The following is a 16827-nucleotide window of genomic DNA, read 5'->3' as shown; positions in this document are numbered from 1 at the left end:
TTTATTACAGGGGCGCTTTTATGATGACAGAGTCATGTTCAGGTACTTTGCTTGATGGAGGAAGCTCATTTCGGACTCTGTGATCTGCTCACCTGGAAAGGTCTGCTGTACTACTACAAGAGAGAAGTAGAGTCTGGAAGAATCGACAATTTTATGATGCTTTGGAAGATAATGTTTTTTTTTTCTTTGAAATCGAAATGAATCAGAATATCAGTGCAAAAGACAAAGTCTTGGTTTGGTTTAAAGAGATATGGTTTTAAAACAGACAAAATGTAGAAAACAGGTGTTTCTCACTTTTGGAAAAAAATGGACCGGGGGTAATATTTTACTAGTTGCAGTGCTGATCTCACTGGGTTACAGTCCTGCAGTGTCACACCAGGGCCAGTGGCGCAATGGATAACACGTCTGACTACGGATCAGAAGATTGCAGGTTTGACGCCTGCCTGGCTCGGGTCGTTTTTAAACGCATCGGGCAACTCCCTACGTAGTCTGTGCTACTTACTGCATTGTAATCGTACCCAGTAAGAGATTTCCTTCATGTAAATGAACTGCACCTGACAGCTTTAGAAAAACACCTGGGCTCAGTACGGTGCTGAGAGCTCAGCGTTGCTGTTCTAATTAGCACGCACTGCATCGGTTATGAGCCCGAACCTTTCAATTATTCCGATCAGTAAGTCAACACGTAGTCCACATGAACGGTAGAAATATTCTCGTCTGTCTCTTGTTTGTATAGAACTGAATGTCCCTGACAATGTACTGTTAGTTTTAATTGAAGAACGGCATTTGTGTTCAAATATACCAGACAAGTTTATGTAACTGCTCATGCGACACTCAGTTGTAATTAGTCAAGAAATAAAGTCGAACAACAGCTGCGGGTTTGATTCTGAACGTATCAGATTGCAGCGCCTTTTACTTCCATTGACAAATGATAGAGATTCGAAGAGAGATCCTTCAGACCAGCAAGCAAACCCACGGCTATTTCGGTTTTCTATCTAGGGAACGTTGGTGTTTGCAATAGCATACATGAAAGCGTGATGCAATTTCTGTGGCTACATTTGTTGCACGTCATGCACAGTAAGAGTGTTTCTAACACCAAATAAAAAGTCAACAATTAGCGATCACACCTTCTCCTCAGTTAACCCACTGAAACCCTTGCTGTTAACAGTTCTTTACTGCGTGCTTTACCAGCACCTACATATCGTGTCGGTTCTTTCAGCTTTATTCATTAGGTTTTCAAAGGCATAAGCAGAGCACCAGAGGTGCGAAGGAAAAGTGTGTGGTTATCTGAAGAATTGATGTCCATGGCAGCAGGTCCAAGCGATTTCGCGTTGTTATAGTACCAGGAAAGGAGAAGCGGCACTTCGCCTCTGCCGCGCAGGCACAAGGCGACATGCGGCAGACGCCGGAGTCGGCAGGTTTCGAACCTGCGCGGGGAGTCCCCAACGCATTTCGAGCCCATCGCCTTAACCACTCGACCACGACAAAAGCGAGCCCGCCACCGCCGTATTCCTCCTATAATCAAACACGGACTGCGAGGTGGCTGCGGATACCTTTTTAAAGTTGCTCTCCGTTAAAAAAAAAATACCTTTCACAAGATACGTGCCGGCAGACAGACACACCTCAGAGGGTTTAAGGCTGGGTTCACGTTCAAATGATAAAGTCCCCCCGTCCGGATGTCAAAATGCAACTTTGGCAGACAGAACAAACATCAACAAACCACAAATGTGGACAAGGATTTTACAAGCTGCACCACACTGCACTTTCAAAAGCATTTACGTTCGTGTTAGACGCAGGACTTGCCTTTGATTTGCGCGCTTACGAACGCCATGGAAAACGAAACAAAACTAAAACCCTCAGCTCCTGCACGTGATTATAATGGCGTTACGTGTCGAAGCAGTAATTTACGTCATCCTACCACTGCAACACGGGGAATAGAGAGAAATGAGCACACGCTACGATTCGTCTCAATCACTCCCTAGAGTCGTAAGGCGCATTGAAGGGTGCACCCCCATCATTAATCGTTGCGCCTCTGTGAAAGGAAAGCTCTTGGGCAGTCTTTGAAACAGCTCGGATGAAACACTTGATTGCTTCCATGTGCATCTGGAGCCCACCCAGTGGGCAAAAGACGTATAATAAACGTCTATTAAACGCATACCTTATACGTCTAAATGTGGTCTACAATTCGTCTAGAATGAAATTCTAATATACGTCTAAAGTTATACGTCAATTATACGTCTATGTTTAGACGTTCATTATACATAAATGGTTGGAGTTCTATTATACGGATAAATTTAGAGGACTATTATACATATATGGTTGGAGTTCCGGATAACTTTAGAGGTCTATTATACGGATAACTTTAGAGGACTATTATACGTATATGGTTAGAGGTCTATTATACGTATAACTTTAGAGGTCTATTATACGTATATGGTTAGAGGTCTATTATACGTATAACTTTAGAGGTCTATTATACGTATATGGTTAGAGGTCTGTTATACGTATATGGTTAGAGGTCTATTATACGTATAACTTTAGAGGTCTATTATACGTATATGGTTAGAGGTCTGTTATACATATATGGTTAGAGGTCTATTATACGCATAACTTTAGAGGTCTATTATACGTATATGGTTAGAGGTCTGTTATACGTATATGGTTAGAGGTCTATTATACGGATAACTTTAGAGGTCTATTATACGTATATGGTTAGAGGTCTATTATACGTATATGGGTAGAGGTCTATTATACATCAAAGATAGATTTTATAGGTGTAGAAACAAGTAAACCAAGCCAATGATTAGATTTAGAAATGTATTCTGAAAATACACATTCACACCTGAAACATATGTATTTCAAATTATACATTGTATACAATCAATCAACAATCAACATATGGGCAATAATCATAAAAAACACAACTAGTCTTAAACTTCAGCTACAAATTCTGGTAACATGGCAATATACAGTATAGTAATGACAAACACAAAACTAATTACATTAACACACTAACTCAAAACCACATTTTGATTCAAATATACATTTTAAAATGTACAACTTCTATATTTCCAAGAAAAAAAAATATTACAATGGAAGTTAAGATGATTTTTGTCCACTATTTGCAAACCCTGTCTAATTGTCCTAACAGTTAGAACCAAAAACCTATTATTTTCAGTGTCCAGATCTCCTGGCCCCCTGTCTTTCATATGCATTCTTCAAGTAACACATTGCATGCTCCTTTATTTCTTTTTCTGTTGATGTAGGGTGGGACTTCAGCACCGCAGCTAGGAGAAAATTATATAATATTACTTCCCAAATAAATGATGATGAATATCTTCTTTAGTATAATCTAAAAAGTGAACGGTTTACTAAGCTCAAAACTGAAATAAATGTATAAAATTTGGCTTGCATCATAGCAGTTGAGCAATAAAGTCTGTCCTAATTAAAGAGTACCCAAAGTTTGAAAGTACAACATAGAATAAGAATAGAGAAACGGCAAAACGATTTTGTGTCATCTTCCCCATTCACACTATTTTATGTGCCATTTTTTGCTTATTCACGTACTATTTTAATCAAAATAATATTAAGAAAGATCTGTATGTATTCAGATAGTATTATTATTGTTCATACTTACTCGTCAAAAGAGGATTGCTGAGATATTTGCGGATATACTTCTACGTTTGAAAAACGTGTCCAAAATTGTGACCAACGAATACTAGCAATGCATTGTGGTATATAACCGGAAAATATGCTGGGTTCGATATTTTCTCAACGTATGCGTTTATTAATGTTGTCGATATTATGGTTGAAATATAACATTGATAATACATCGCGGCTATGTGCCCCCTGCTATGAGCTGATGTGCAATTTTAACGCATGTAGTTAGTAAGGATCGGTCACTGTTGTATGGTATTATATATAATGACATTATGGAATAGGATGGGGACAGGCCTGGCATCACGGGGGGAGGGGGGAATGTTGCCCCTTCAGTTTTGGGCAAAAAGATTTACCTAACTTAATTTGCGCCCTAAAAAAATAGTTGTACTTTGTCAATGGTCAGACAACACTAAATGACACGAACAGTCACTCAGTCTGTTTGATGGGCAGGAGGGCTATCCGTCCAGGAACTGCACATATCAGTGTCGTTATTGAGTGTCAACATTACGATCCTGTTTGCTCAGGTGGACCGATTCCTTGCAGTAGTTTATCATTATACTTAAAATCGTTATATAACTAGGACTAGTTATAGCAGTCTGTGCTTTCTGTTGGTTTTACAACATTTTTTCTTAACGATTCAGAACGTCCATGTAGCTGCAAAAATGAACGCTTATGGTACTTTTCGCTCCAGGCAATACTCTCCAGTGAGAGTGACGAAAAATGTGAAACTGAACTTCATCGCAAATACCAGATTGCTAGTCGATATCTTCTATCATAAAGCACTAATTAATGGCATAGCTGCGAGATTTCATTTGGGTAGCTGCACCGTACAGCTCCGTTTCAACCGAAATATCACCCCCGCTCAGAATTTCAGACGCCCCCCTACAGATTTTTCCCCGGGCACCGCGCACTGATGGGGGACGGGGTTTCCAGGAAATGGTATCAACTTTTCTCAAGAAAATAAAAATAGAAACTCTATAGGCACTCAAACATTTTACTGTTTTTTTTTCAGGCAGGTGGCAAGACCCCTCCGCAAAACCCTTGTATGCCAAGCTGTGGGCATTGATTCGTCGAATATACGTATATTCACGGCGAAAATACGGCTATACGTATATATACGTCGCCTCGACGTATAATCAACGTCGAATTGCAACCGTAAAATCGACGACATTAATAAATGCATATATAACGTCGAAAACACATCTAACACTAGGAGTATACGGGATTCTGCACAGTGTACGAAGTAAATTATTTTCGCAGTAATTAATTTACACGTGTATAATAAATATAGTAAATATAATTAATTACTGCGAAAATAATTTACTTCGTACACTGTGCAGAGTGCTGTATACTCCTAGTGTTAGATGTGTTTTCGACGTTATATATGCGTTTATTTATGTTTATTTCACAGTGTCGTGCACCTTTTCATTGCTCTCGCTTTCAGAGCCTCCGCACGGCACACGACTCGACATCAGGAAGCACATTGAAGTGAAAGCAGGGAGCGCTGCGACATGCACTGTGCAGATCCTGCCACACTAAGAGGTATATAAGCGTCAAAGGCAAGTCATTCCGAGTTGGTCGTTTGTGTTTTCCGTTCAGACGCGAAATGCTGAAATGATCTCTTGGCTCCTCGGTTGTCATTTCTGCTCCGTAAAGGAATCACAGCACGAGTCGGCTTCCAGCACGGTGGGTCGGGATACAATGCCGGGGGTCGGAGAGCGATGTCTTCCTCGTTAGTACAGGACCTGTCACCTGTCCCCACCTGTCACGCGGGAGACCGGGGTACATCAGGACGCGCATTGAAGTGAAAGCAGGATGCGCTGCGACATGCACTGTGCAGATCCCGCCACACTAAGAGGTGAGTGGGTCTGTTCGATCACAGCACTAGGCGAATCCCCAATCCCCTTTTGTGCGTGACGACAGAAGAAGTCTGGTCTGTTTCCGCCCGGTTTCGATCCGGGGATCTTTCGCGTGTGAGGCGAACGTGATAACCACTACACTACGGAAACTGTGGTCAGATGTGCCCAGCGGCCCAGCGCTGAGCTTCGCCAATGCGATTCAGCTGCTTCCAGTGCCTTTATTGGGGTGCGCTGATGGACCGTGCTCTCTCTCCAGAGACCAGCACGCCTGTCATGGATGGAGCAGGAAAGACGGCGCCACATTCTACAGCCCTCTCCACGCAATCGACGAAATCGGGCTACTGAAGTGGAGAAAATCGCCTCTCCAGAAAGTGCAAATATCATCTTGGAGAGTATAAATCCTATTGCCGAAGGTCAGCCCTGTCTACCAGAGTGACCCTCCCACCTCCTGCAGCGATGGTCAGCTCGTCTCACACGCGAGAAGTTTCGGCTGGAAACAAGCGCCCCCTCTTTTCGCACGTTTTGCACGTTGAGTAGTTTTAATGCGGCTCCTTCGTACACAGTGCTGATCTTTTGGAAAGCAGGAGGCAAAAGTGACACGTTCCCATACCGGGAGTCGAACCCGGGCCGCCTGGGTGAAAACCAGGAATCCTAACCGCTAGACCATATGGGAGTGCACAACCCTGCTGTTCCGGGCATCATGCAAGCAAACTACATAAATATGAGAAAACACGCAAGAGAGTTGTCACTCAGAGTGTCGAAGGGTCGATGTATACTGGGGCTCAGTTGAAATGCAACGTCAGGACTTTCCCGAATTATGTCACACGAAGAGAGCACAGCCTTTTCCGCCCTGCCACGTGTGTATCGGTAACTCGCCGTGATCGTATAGTGGTCAGTACTTTGCGTTGTGGCCGCAACAACCCCGGTTTGAATCCGGGTCACGGCAGAATAGGGGCGTCTGCTTTTACTACTTGCACGAATGAAGGCAAAAAAAAGCCAATTGATGTGAACGAACGGCGCTTTACAGAGGAGTACTGCCTGACTGGATCGTTGATGAACGACAGAGACCACTCCGACCTCTTCTCGGGTTTCTTCAATGACTTACTAAGGATCTTCTTCACATTCGCCCATGCATGGGAAGCCAGTTACACCAAAGCAAACGCAGGAAAGTGCATTTCATGCAGAGACCAGGAGGGACCTGTTTACACCAAGAGTGGTCGGAGTATGGAACAATGCGCCAAGCCCTGTTTCTGGAGTCGATTCTTGATTAGATCTTGGGCTCACTAAGAAGCCCCCGCTGGATGCTAATCTTTCTGTTGTTCTCGCAGGTGTTGCGCTGCTTTTGAGCCGACAGAGCTCGTCTTGGTCTGTCGGCACAGCCCAATTGCAAATGATCGGCTCCAGGTACAGAAAAAACATGTGTTTGGTACAAGAGTGCATGAAGGCACCGGAAATACATTGGGAACAAATGACTGGTGGTTCAAGACCTCTGTGAAGTGCAGGAGCGTGCAAGAAGAAGCTGTTTGCACCCAGTCTCGAACCAGGGACCTTTCGCGTGTTAGGCGAACGTGATAGCCGCTACACTACGGAAACCTGTAGGGACTGTTGCTGGTGTCTCGCTTGCGTTTCGGGCTGAGAAAGGGACGCGTCACTTTAGGCAGAGGGCGCTGGAGAGAGAAACAAAGGGCGCGATGAAACAAAATGCCGAAACCCGGGATCGAGCCAGGGACCTTTAGAACATACTCTCACGCATCGTTAGAATATGTGCGTTTGATCATCAATTGCGTAACAACCACATTCGTTCGACTTGAGCAATGAAGCTCATAGTTTTCAAATCTTGAAAGCTGTCATTGAGCACATCATAGTGTGCAGTACGCCCCGTAACTTGCGTACTTCAACAGAAAGAAGAGCAGACAGCTCCATAAATATGCGAGGCGCAGAGAGTGCAAGGCGAGCCGCACACGTTTCGGTGGCTGAGAGAGGGCAGTTTTTGCTTCTGCATTTCCCAAGTAAGGACGCATGACAACAAGCGATCGCGGTGCTCATTTACGACATAGTGGTGATGAGTTTTCAGTACGTGTTCTTTTGAACGAGCAATGAGGTTGCTGCCTTGGACAGCTGACTGCACGCTCTCATTGTGCCACGTGATGAGTATTCACCAGGCTCGTTCAGTCATTAGTCCGGAGCGCGCACTTTGTGGGGGGCGGGGGACCGCATTCGCGCTCTGCCCCCGGTCTCTTGCGCGAGTACTAAATCTCACGGACAGGGGGGCCTCGTCATTGATTGTTACAGGTGAGACGGGGATTAGGAGGAGACCCCGACTGATGGGTAAAGGGGAGCACTAACACCAGAGGGACACCCCCGGCGTCTCTTTTTGAGAGACGCCCTGGGGTTTCCTAATGGCCAAGGAGGGTCGGGACCTCGGTTTGACGCCTCCCCCGAAGGACGGCGCCTTTTTGTGCAGCAGAGTGTCGCCATCAGGAGGCTGGGGCGTAAGAGAGCCACACAGCCCGCAGGGTGAGCGCTCCCTACTGGTCCCAGTCACACCTCTTGCAGGAGCAGCAGCAACCGGAGCTTTTCCGGGGTGGAATCTCCCATCCGGGTGCTGGCCAGGCTCACACCTGCTGGGCTGCCCCGGGGGTGAGCCCAGTCGAGAGTCGCAGGACCAGATCTAGTCACCGGGGAGAAACGATACAAGTGAAGGATTGCTCGGCTCTCGGTACTTGAAAAGACCGACAAATGTCTCGTTCCCGCCGGAGCTGAATGTACCCGCATGTGTGGTGTCGTCTTCTTTCCCCGCCCCGCTGTGTTTGCTGTATTGTCTCTGAAGCCGGCCCCCCCGAGACGAGACGGGCTGTTCCTGTGCCCCAATTAACACTTTACAGGTGCCATTCCCCGGCATTGTGGCCATTGTCGGTGCTCACACGCGATAAGATAAGGCGGAGGAGAGCGGGGCATGCCCAGCGGCAGACATTCAAGGAGGGGGCAGTGCGAGGTGAGGTGAGGTGCGACACGCCGGAGCCCCGACGCAGCTAATGCGGAGCACTTGTTGGACTGGCATCGAAAGGACGTGTGCGCACGGAGCGAGCCTTCCCTGCGGCGGAGTGCGGGAAATTTCTCCCCCCCTCCCGCTGCAGGAGTTGTGTGCACTGCAGCGGTGCCGAGAGAAAAGCACAGAAGGCAGCAGGCTCTGGAGAGCAGGTAAGAGACGGAGCCTTGTGGGCAGGCGAGCAGGCCCGTTTTTTTGGAAATTGCTGAAAAGGTTTGTTCGGTGTGTGGCAGGCGCACGTCGCGAGCTTGCGTGGCGATCTGCCGGTCTGGAGTTATGCAAATGAGGCCGAATTGCATCCCGGGACATGCTGCGAATGCGCAACGGCGACTGCAGATGTGTAGGAAACGGCGCGCTCGTTTTCTCGTTTTGCCCACACTTTTGAGTGTTAGTGTGGCGTGTGAGTGTGTGAAAGAGTGGGCCCAGCAGGAGGCGGTGGCGTGCGGGGCGAGGAGGTGGCCTAGGCTGCGCGATTTGTGCTGTGGGTGCGGGCCGCTTGCAGGGGCCTGTTTAACTCATACTTACCTGGCAGGGGAGATACCTTGATCAAGAAGGAGGTTCACCCAGGGCGAGGCTCGGCCATTGCACTCCGGCTGTGCTGACCCCTGCGAATTCCCCAAATGTGGGAATCTCGACTGCATAATTTCTGGTAGTGGGGGACTGCGTTCGCGCTCTCCCCTGATGTGCTTGGTCCAAAATCAGATACAGGAAGGTTAGGACACCACGAGCTGCGTGGCTGCGGAAGGATCCCGGTTCGACAGGAGTGGACGCCGCTGCTGGTTCTCGCTGGCTTTTAGTTAGGGGTCCGGAGAAGCATCTCAAGCTAGTTCCACTACTCCTTCCGGACGTTCATTCCCTTTTCAAAGTCAGTCGTTTTGCTGTAGTCTGCGTTCTTTAGGCTGATTATCGAGGTTAGCCTTTATTTGGTCATGGGGGGCCTCGGTACTGTATGCTGAGTCTAAAGACAGTTTCACCCGTTTTCTGATTGCTCGGTTCTGTACCAGTGCAGACATGTCAAACAGTGAATGGCTGTACCTCTATTGTATCCGTGCTCAATGAATGAAATCGGTAGCAAATGAATATATGTCTAGTTATACGAAAAACGAGTGGTTTATCGACTCATCTTAATTTGCAGATTTAGAGGCAGCTTCGATATTCGTTTTACAGACGGGTTTTTTTTTTTGAATATGGGTCACACACATGCCACAGCAACAAAACATCTCTAGAGATGAGGCTATAGATCACCTTTCCATCCTGCAGGTTTTCCTCCCAAAGCCTACGGCACCAACGGCGACCCCTGCTGGCCGGGAGAGCAAAAGTTTACAGCACCTGGTATTCCCAGGCAGTCTCCCATCCAAGTACTAACCAGGCCCGATGCTGCTTAGCTTCCAAGATCAGACGAGATCAGCCGTATTCAGGGTGGTGTGGCCGTAAGCGAAAGCCCCACCGCCTGACTCGCTACTTGAAGCTGTGTGTGGCGGGGGTTCCGTGCCCCCCGAGCGGGACTGAAGGATCGTTCGTGTGCAACTCTTTGGAAAGGAGCTGCTTTCCAAATCGCATTGCGTGCCTGGATGTTGGTGAATGCGCTCCCTTGTGTTGGCTCGTCCCGCACTGGAGGAGGACAAACAATCTGCACGGAGGAGCACCAGGCAAGTCTTCACCAGACAAAAACCTCCAGTGCACAGCACTCTGGAAACATTTCGGGGCTTTTGCGTGTTTATTTCAGCACGTAAAGCGCACCGGTCCAACACGTCGGCCGGGCGCGCGGCGCCTCCGCCCTCTTGTGGCCTTGCGGCGTCAGAGCAAGAGGCTCCTTCTCGCTGCCCTTCCGCTGTGTTGCAGGGCCCCGAGAGGGAACCCGGAGCGCGCACTTTGTGGGGGGCGGGGGACCGCGTTCGCGCTCTGCCCCCGGTCTCTTGCGCGAGTACTAAATCTCACGGACAGGGGGGCCTCGTCATTGATTGTTACAGGTGAGACGGGGATTAGGAGGAGACCCCGACTGATGGGTAAAGGGGAGCACTAACACCAGAGGGACAACCCTGGCGTCTCTTTTTGAGAGACGCCCTGGGGTTTCCTAATGGCCAAGGAGGGTCGGGACCTCGGTTTGACGCCTCCCCCGAAGGACGGCGCCTGTTTGTGCAGCAGAGTGTCGCCATCAGGAGGCTGGGGCGTAAGAGAGCCACACAGCCCGCAGGGTGAGCGCTCCCTACTGGTCCCAGTCACACCTCTTGCAGGAGCAGCAGCAACCGGAGCTTTTCCGGGGTGGAATCTCCCACCCGGGTGCCGGCCAGGCTCACACCTGCTGGGCTGCCCCGGGGGTGAGCCCAGTCGAGAGTCGCAGGGCCAGATCTAGTCACCGGGGAGAAACGATACAAGTGAAGGATTGCTCGGCTCTCGGCACTTGAAAAGACCGACAAATGTCTCGTTCCCGCCGGAGCTGAATGTACCCGCATGTGTGGTGTCGTCTTCTTCCCCCGCCCCGCTGTGTTTGCTGTATTGTCTCTGAAGCCTGCCCCCCCGAGACGAGACGGGCTGTTCCTGTGCACCAATTAACACTTTACAGGTGCCATTCCCCGGCATTGTGGCCATTGTCGGTGCTCACACGCGATAAGATAAGGCGGAGGAGAGCGGGGCATGCCCAGCGGCAGACATTCAAGGAGGGGGCAGTGCGAGGTGAGGTGAGGTGCGACACGCCGGAGCCCCGACGCAGCTAATGCGGAGCACTTGTTGGACTGGCATCGAAAGGACGTGTGCGCACGGAGCGAGCCTTCCCTGCGGCGGAGCGCGGGAACTTTCTCCCCCCCTCCCGCTGCAGGAGTTGTGTGCACTGCAGCGGTGCCGAGAGAAAAGCACAGAAGGCAGCAGGCTCTGGAGAGCAGGTAAGAGACGGAGCCTTGCGGGCAGGCGAGCAGGCCCGTTTTTTGGGAAATTGCTGAAAAGGTTTGTTCGGTGTGTGCCAGGCGCACGTCGCGAGCTTGCGTGGCGATCTGCCGGTCTGGAGTTATGCAAATGAGGCCGAATTGCATCCCGGGACATGCTGCGAATGCGCAACGGCGACTGCAGATGTGTAGGAAACGGCGCGCTCGTTTTCTCGTTTTGCCCACACTTTTGAGTGTTAGTGTGGCGTGTGAGTGTGTGAAAGAGTGGGCCCAGCAGGAGGCGGTGGCGTGCGGGGCGAGGAGGTGGCCTAGGCTGCGCGATTTGTGCTGTGGGTGCGGGCCGCTTGCAGGGGCCTGTTTAACTCATACTTACCTGGCAGGGGAGATACCTTGATCAGCCTGTAGGTGGAGTAGTTGGATTGTTTTTCTTTTGTTGGAAGCAGTGTTCGATTTGCGGTTTTTGAAATGGCAACCTTTGGATCCCGTAAGAATGCTGTACGTTTTGAGCTCTTGGATGACCTCTTCATGGATCGTATGCAGTTCAGCAGAAAAGTGTTACAGAAGGAACTTGGCTTTGAACCTCGGCACTTGGATTTCATCTTCGCTCTCCCAGGTCAGAAAGCATTTGAGGTTGTATTTGCTACCTATCCTCTGTTTGAACAATGCGTGGATGTGTTTGAGGCAAAAAGAGGCAAAGTTCCTGCACTTGAGAAGATCAACTTGCAGCCTCTGACACAGAGAGAGAGGAAAACGGTGCATGTTGTTATGTTCTCGGAACTGGCAAAGACGGAGGACATTCACACCTGGCTTAACCAGTACTGCACCGTCCACCATGGAACTGAGGTTAGAGATGTTGATGGTATAAAAACAGGAGCAAGGAAATTCGAGGTTCGCTTGCTACCGGACAGCGTAAATGGAGGCTTAAGGCACCTGCCCTCTACAATCCGGCTGGGCGCCTGCAATGGCTATGTGTTCTATGTGGGACAACCAAAGGTGTGTCGGCGCTGTGGTGCTGTGGGACACCTGGCATCGTCCTGCACTGTGAAATGCTGCAAGACCTGTGGCAAACAGGGACATTTAGCCTCTGACTGTTCAATGCTGCCAAAGTGCAATTTATGTGGCTCGGAAGGACACGTTTTTAAGAACTGCCCTCACGCCTACGCCAATAAACTCAAAATGAGAAAGGATGAGGCAGTGCTTGTTTCAGCCAAACCGGCCCGAAAATCCAAAGCAAACAACAAGTCAAACAAAGAACCCTTGTTGGACAAAGACTCTCAGCCTCCAGCCAGGATCAGTCCTGCTGTGGCTCTGGGGCTGGTGGAAGAGAAATCCACTACGCCCCCACAACCGCAGACTGCACCAGACAAGCACGAGGGTTTGAAAACCCCCGAGAACAGCGAGGACCCCTCCCCCACTCCTGCTCCTCAGAACGAGGGCCAGTGTGGGGCCCCCCGGTGGAGCGGGTCCAGCGAGGATACCCAGGATTCAGCGGAGCTGCTTTTCTCAGACTCTGCAAGTGCTACAGATGCCCTCCTCTCCTCCATCCAGTCCATCACGGAGGATCTGCAGCAGCTGGTGGGTGAGGGGGAAGAGGAGACTGGTGCATCGGCTGCACCCCTTTCCCCTCAGTGCTCCCAGGAGCTGGACTTGAGGAAAAGAAAAAATGACTCTGTTTTCTCCCCGAGCGAGGAGGAAGGAGAGCATGGCGATGGGGACAGCTGGAACCTCTCCACCCCTCCCTCTACCCCCTTCCTTGAAATGGACTCTGTGAACGCTTTTACTGCTGCCACCCTGATGAAGGCTCATTCAGAGGATGGCTGGCAGGAAATTGGTAAGAAGAAAAAGAAAAAGAAAAAGGTAACAGGTGAGACCGAAGAGAAATGTGTTTTGTAAAGACTGGTTCCACTTTCTTATGTAATATGGCTCTTAACATAATTTCTCTTAACACAAGAGGTATCAATGACAGAGTTAAATGCCAGTCTGTCTTTGATTACCTCCAGCAGAGAGAGGGAGATGTGTTGATGTTGCAGGAGTGTGCTTTAGCCTATCAAGAGAGGTATAAAAGTTTTGAAGATAGGTGGGATAAAGGGCCTTCTGTTTGGTCAGGGGACAATAACAACAGAGCCTCTGGCGTGGCCATTCTTTTCAAAGGATGGGCATTCAAATTGAAAAGTATTCAGAGGGTCATAGATGGCAGGTTGCTGTGTGTGGATGTGGAATGGGGGACCGTTAACCTGCGGCTAATCAATGTGTATTGCCCTACTGACGTAGGAGGAAGGGTGGAGCTACTCAAGGCACTCTCCCCCCTATTGTTATGCAGCACAGACGTGATAGTGGGAGGGGATTTTAATTGTATCTTAGAGCACACAGACAGGCAGTCTAGCTCGCCGATAAAATTGGATTCCAGCTCACTGGCCCTGCAAAACTTAGTTCAAGACTTTAAACTCTCAGACACATATAGATGTATATATCCCACAACAGCAGGATATACATGGTCAGGGAGGAATAGCAGCTCCAGAATTGACTATTGCTTTGTCTCAGAGAGAGTGAAAGTTGTTGGGGTCACTCTTCAGCCTGTCTTCTTCTCAGATCATCAGGCTTTAGGGTGTAGAGTGGAACTCCAGGGCGGGACTGTCTTTGGCCCAGGCCTCTGGAAACTCAACACAAAGCTGCTAGAGAACGAGGGGGTAGTATCCCGCTACAAGGAGAAACTATCACAGTGGCTGTCCTTGCAGTGTCTGTACGGGTCAGTAGGAGAGTGGTGGGAGGAGGTGAAGGTGAGGACAAAGGCCTTTTTCATGGCTGAGGGAAGGAAGGCTGCTGCCAGACGGAGAGGAGTGCTAGCCAGGAAACAGAGGCAGCTGCAGCGTCTCTACACGATGCTGCACAGTGGCTTCGATGTGCTCGAGGATATCGCCCTTTTAAAAAAGGACATCCGGAGCATAGCCGAAGAAAGTAGTCGAGGAGTGCTGTTAAGAAGCAGAGTGCAGTTCTTGGAAGAAAATGAGAAGTGTACTCGCTTCTTTTTCAGGAAAGTGGTAGGCTCCAAGACTGTCATGGAAAGTGTAGTTGATGAGGAGGGACGAGAGAGAACAGAGCCGAGTGCTATCCTCTCCTGCACCGAGGCCTTCTACTCAAGACTGTACAGCTCTACAGAGGTAAAGGATGAAGATATTCATTTTTTTACCTCAAAGCTAGAAAACATTTTGAGTGAAGAAGATAGGGAAGTACTTGAGAGGGATTTGACAGTAGAAGAGCTGAGACAGGCTATGGAGAGCTTACAGAAGGGGAAAACTCCGGGTGCTGACGGGCTCCCTAAAGAATTTTATTGCACCTTTTGGGATCTGCTTCAGGATCCGCTACTGCTCCTATTCGAGGAAAGCTACAAGACAGAATTGCTGCCTGACTCCTTAAGAGAAGGCACTATCTCTCTCTTGTTTAAGATAGGAGCAAAAAATGACATAAAGAACTGGAGACCCCTCAGCCTGTTAGGCGTGGACACTAAGATCCTATCCAAAGCCCTTTTCCTGCGCCTACAAAATGTAGTGGCCTCACTGGTAGGGAAAGAACAGACTTGTGGGATAGCAGGACGCCTGATGAGCGACAACCTGGCCTTGTTGAGGGATGTCTGTCTGTACTCTGAGGATCGCTCCCTCCCTCTGTGCATTTTAGGTGTAGACCTAGAAAAGGCCTTTGACCGCCTAAACCGGCAGTACTTAACATCGGTACTTGAGCACATGAAGTTTGGCCCCATCATGAGAAAGTGGATTAACCTGCTGTACACAGGTAGCAACAGCAGAGTCATGGTTAATGGCAATAGATCACGCACCTTTGAAGTCTGTTCAGGGGTGAGGCAGGGCTGCCCATTATCCCCCTTGTTATTCGTTTTGGCTATGGAGCCCTTAGCCTGTGCCTTGCGCCAGGATCAGGCCATTAATGGGATACCAGTGCCTGGAAGTGGGGGAGGAGAGGTAAAGACGTCTCTATACATGGATGACGTCACCCTGCTCCTCTCTGACAATGCCTCAATTAGCAGAGCTCTGCAGTGCTGTGATCGGTTCTCTTTGGCTTCCTCCGCAAAAATTAACACATCTAAGAGTGAGATTTTTTATCAGAACTGGAGGGAGCCAAAAGAAGGACATGATCTCAGGCTGCAAGAGAAGAGAATTAAGGTCCTGGGGGTGTATTTTGGAGAAGAGATGGGAACAGTAAATTGGCAGAACAAATTGCCAATCTTAAACAAAAAACTGATGCAATGGAAGGACCGAGACCTCACCATGACAGGGAAGGTGCTGGTCATCAAAGCCGAGCTCTTGCCTGTCTTGAATTTTCTGGCTTCTACCTTCCCAATCCCACACCGTGTTGCGGCGGTGCTGAGGAGATTGATGTTTCAATTTCTATGGGGTGGGAAGCAGGAAAGACTCAGAAGGGAAATAATGTACAGGCCGCTACCCTCAGGGGGGAAGTCTGTCCCAGATATTGCTACGAAGCTGCTGTGCATTTTCCTGGCCTCTGTGCTGAGAGGCTTTGCAACAGCACCTGCAGCGCGTACCTGGACTTATTTTTCCAGGCTCTGGGTAGGTAGGGAGGTGTTCAGAGTGTGGGGTGTCAGACCCAAGCTGGACGTCCCACTCTCTGACACATGCCCTGCAATTTATGGGACAGTTAAAAGTTTTCTAAGATCTCACCCAATTGGCCATATTCCCCTCCGAGATGTCAGCGTCCAAAAACTGGAAGATTTCGTAGCACCCCAGAACAATAGGCAGACCCCTGTGGGCATTTTAACATCAGCCCAAACAAGGAAGGTGTGGAAACACACATCCTCTAAATTTCTGTGCAACATTCACAGAGATTTAGCCTGGAGTGTCGTCCACCAGTGCTTACCGGTACGAACTTTCTTGTACCGTAGGGGCCTCACCCCCAGCCCTCGCTGCGTTAGGGTGGGCTGCGGCGAGGAGGAGACTGTGACCCATCTCCTGTGGTCCTGCTTTTTTGCTAAGGCCTTCTGGGCCCAGTTTGAAGATTGGTTGCAGGCTCTCTCGCCCCAATTTACCCTGACCGCTGCTTTCGTTAGATACGGCATCTCTCCTGTCAAGCTTCCTCCTGACGTGTTTGACAGGATCTGGGCCGTGGTGAACAGTGGGAAAGACGCCCTGTGGAGAGTGAGGAACATGGGGCTGTTCAAAGGCATCGAGGTCCCAGTCAAGGCAGCAGGTAGCCTGGCCCTGTTCATCACCCGAGAGAACTATTACCTCAGAGATCTGTGGAGAGAAGGGAGGGAGGAAGCAGAAAATCTGTGGGAAATAGAGAGCATAGGTCAACATCTCAAGAAACTGTGAAAAACATTATCATGTTTAAATAAAGAATGTGATTTGCACCAGAA

The 16827-nt window shown here is 49.1% G+C and overlaps 4 non-coding genes and 1 pseudogene across 4 annotated transcripts; 2 read left to right on the top strand and 3 right to left on the bottom strand.

Annotated features, from left to right (window-relative positions):
- Nucleotides 1–5593: 5593 nt before the first annotated feature.
- Nucleotides 5594–5666, bottom strand: trnav-cac (transfer RNA valine (anticodon CAC)). Its single transcript has one exon. It is a non-coding gene; the product is annotated as a tRNA-Val (tRNA).
- A 451-nt stretch (nt 5667–6117) lies between these two features.
- trnae-uuc (transfer RNA glutamic acid (anticodon UUC)) lies at nt 6118–6189 on the bottom strand. Its single transcript has one exon. It is a non-coding gene; the product is annotated as a tRNA-Glu (tRNA).
- A 201-nt stretch (nt 6190–6390) lies between these two features.
- trnah-gug (transfer RNA histidin (anticodon GUG)) lies at nt 6391–6462 on the top strand. The gene has a single exon. It is a non-coding gene; the product is annotated as a tRNA-His (tRNA).
- Nucleotides 6463–9082: 2620 nt separating this feature from the next.
- Nucleotides 9083–9246, top strand: LOC138226961 (U1 spliceosomal RNA). The gene has a single exon (XR_011184779.1). It is a non-coding gene; the product is annotated as a U1 spliceosomal RNA (small nuclear RNA).
- Nucleotides 9247–9882: 636 nt separating this feature from the next.
- On the bottom strand, nt 9883–10001 carry LOC138226959 (5S ribosomal RNA; annotated as a pseudogene).
- Nucleotides 10002–16827: the final 6826 nt, after the last annotated feature.

Source organism: Lepisosteus oculatus, unplaced genomic scaffold (genome assembly GCF_040954835.1).
Source record: "Lepisosteus oculatus isolate fLepOcu1 unplaced genomic scaffold, fLepOcu1.hap2 HAP2_SCAFFOLD_198, whole genome shotgun sequence".
Classification (NCBI taxonomy): Eukaryota; Metazoa; Chordata; class Actinopteri; order Semionotiformes; family Lepisosteidae; genus Lepisosteus; species Lepisosteus oculatus.
Note: the sequence above shows the minus strand (reverse complement) of the source record. Positions and strands in the feature narration are given on the sequence as shown.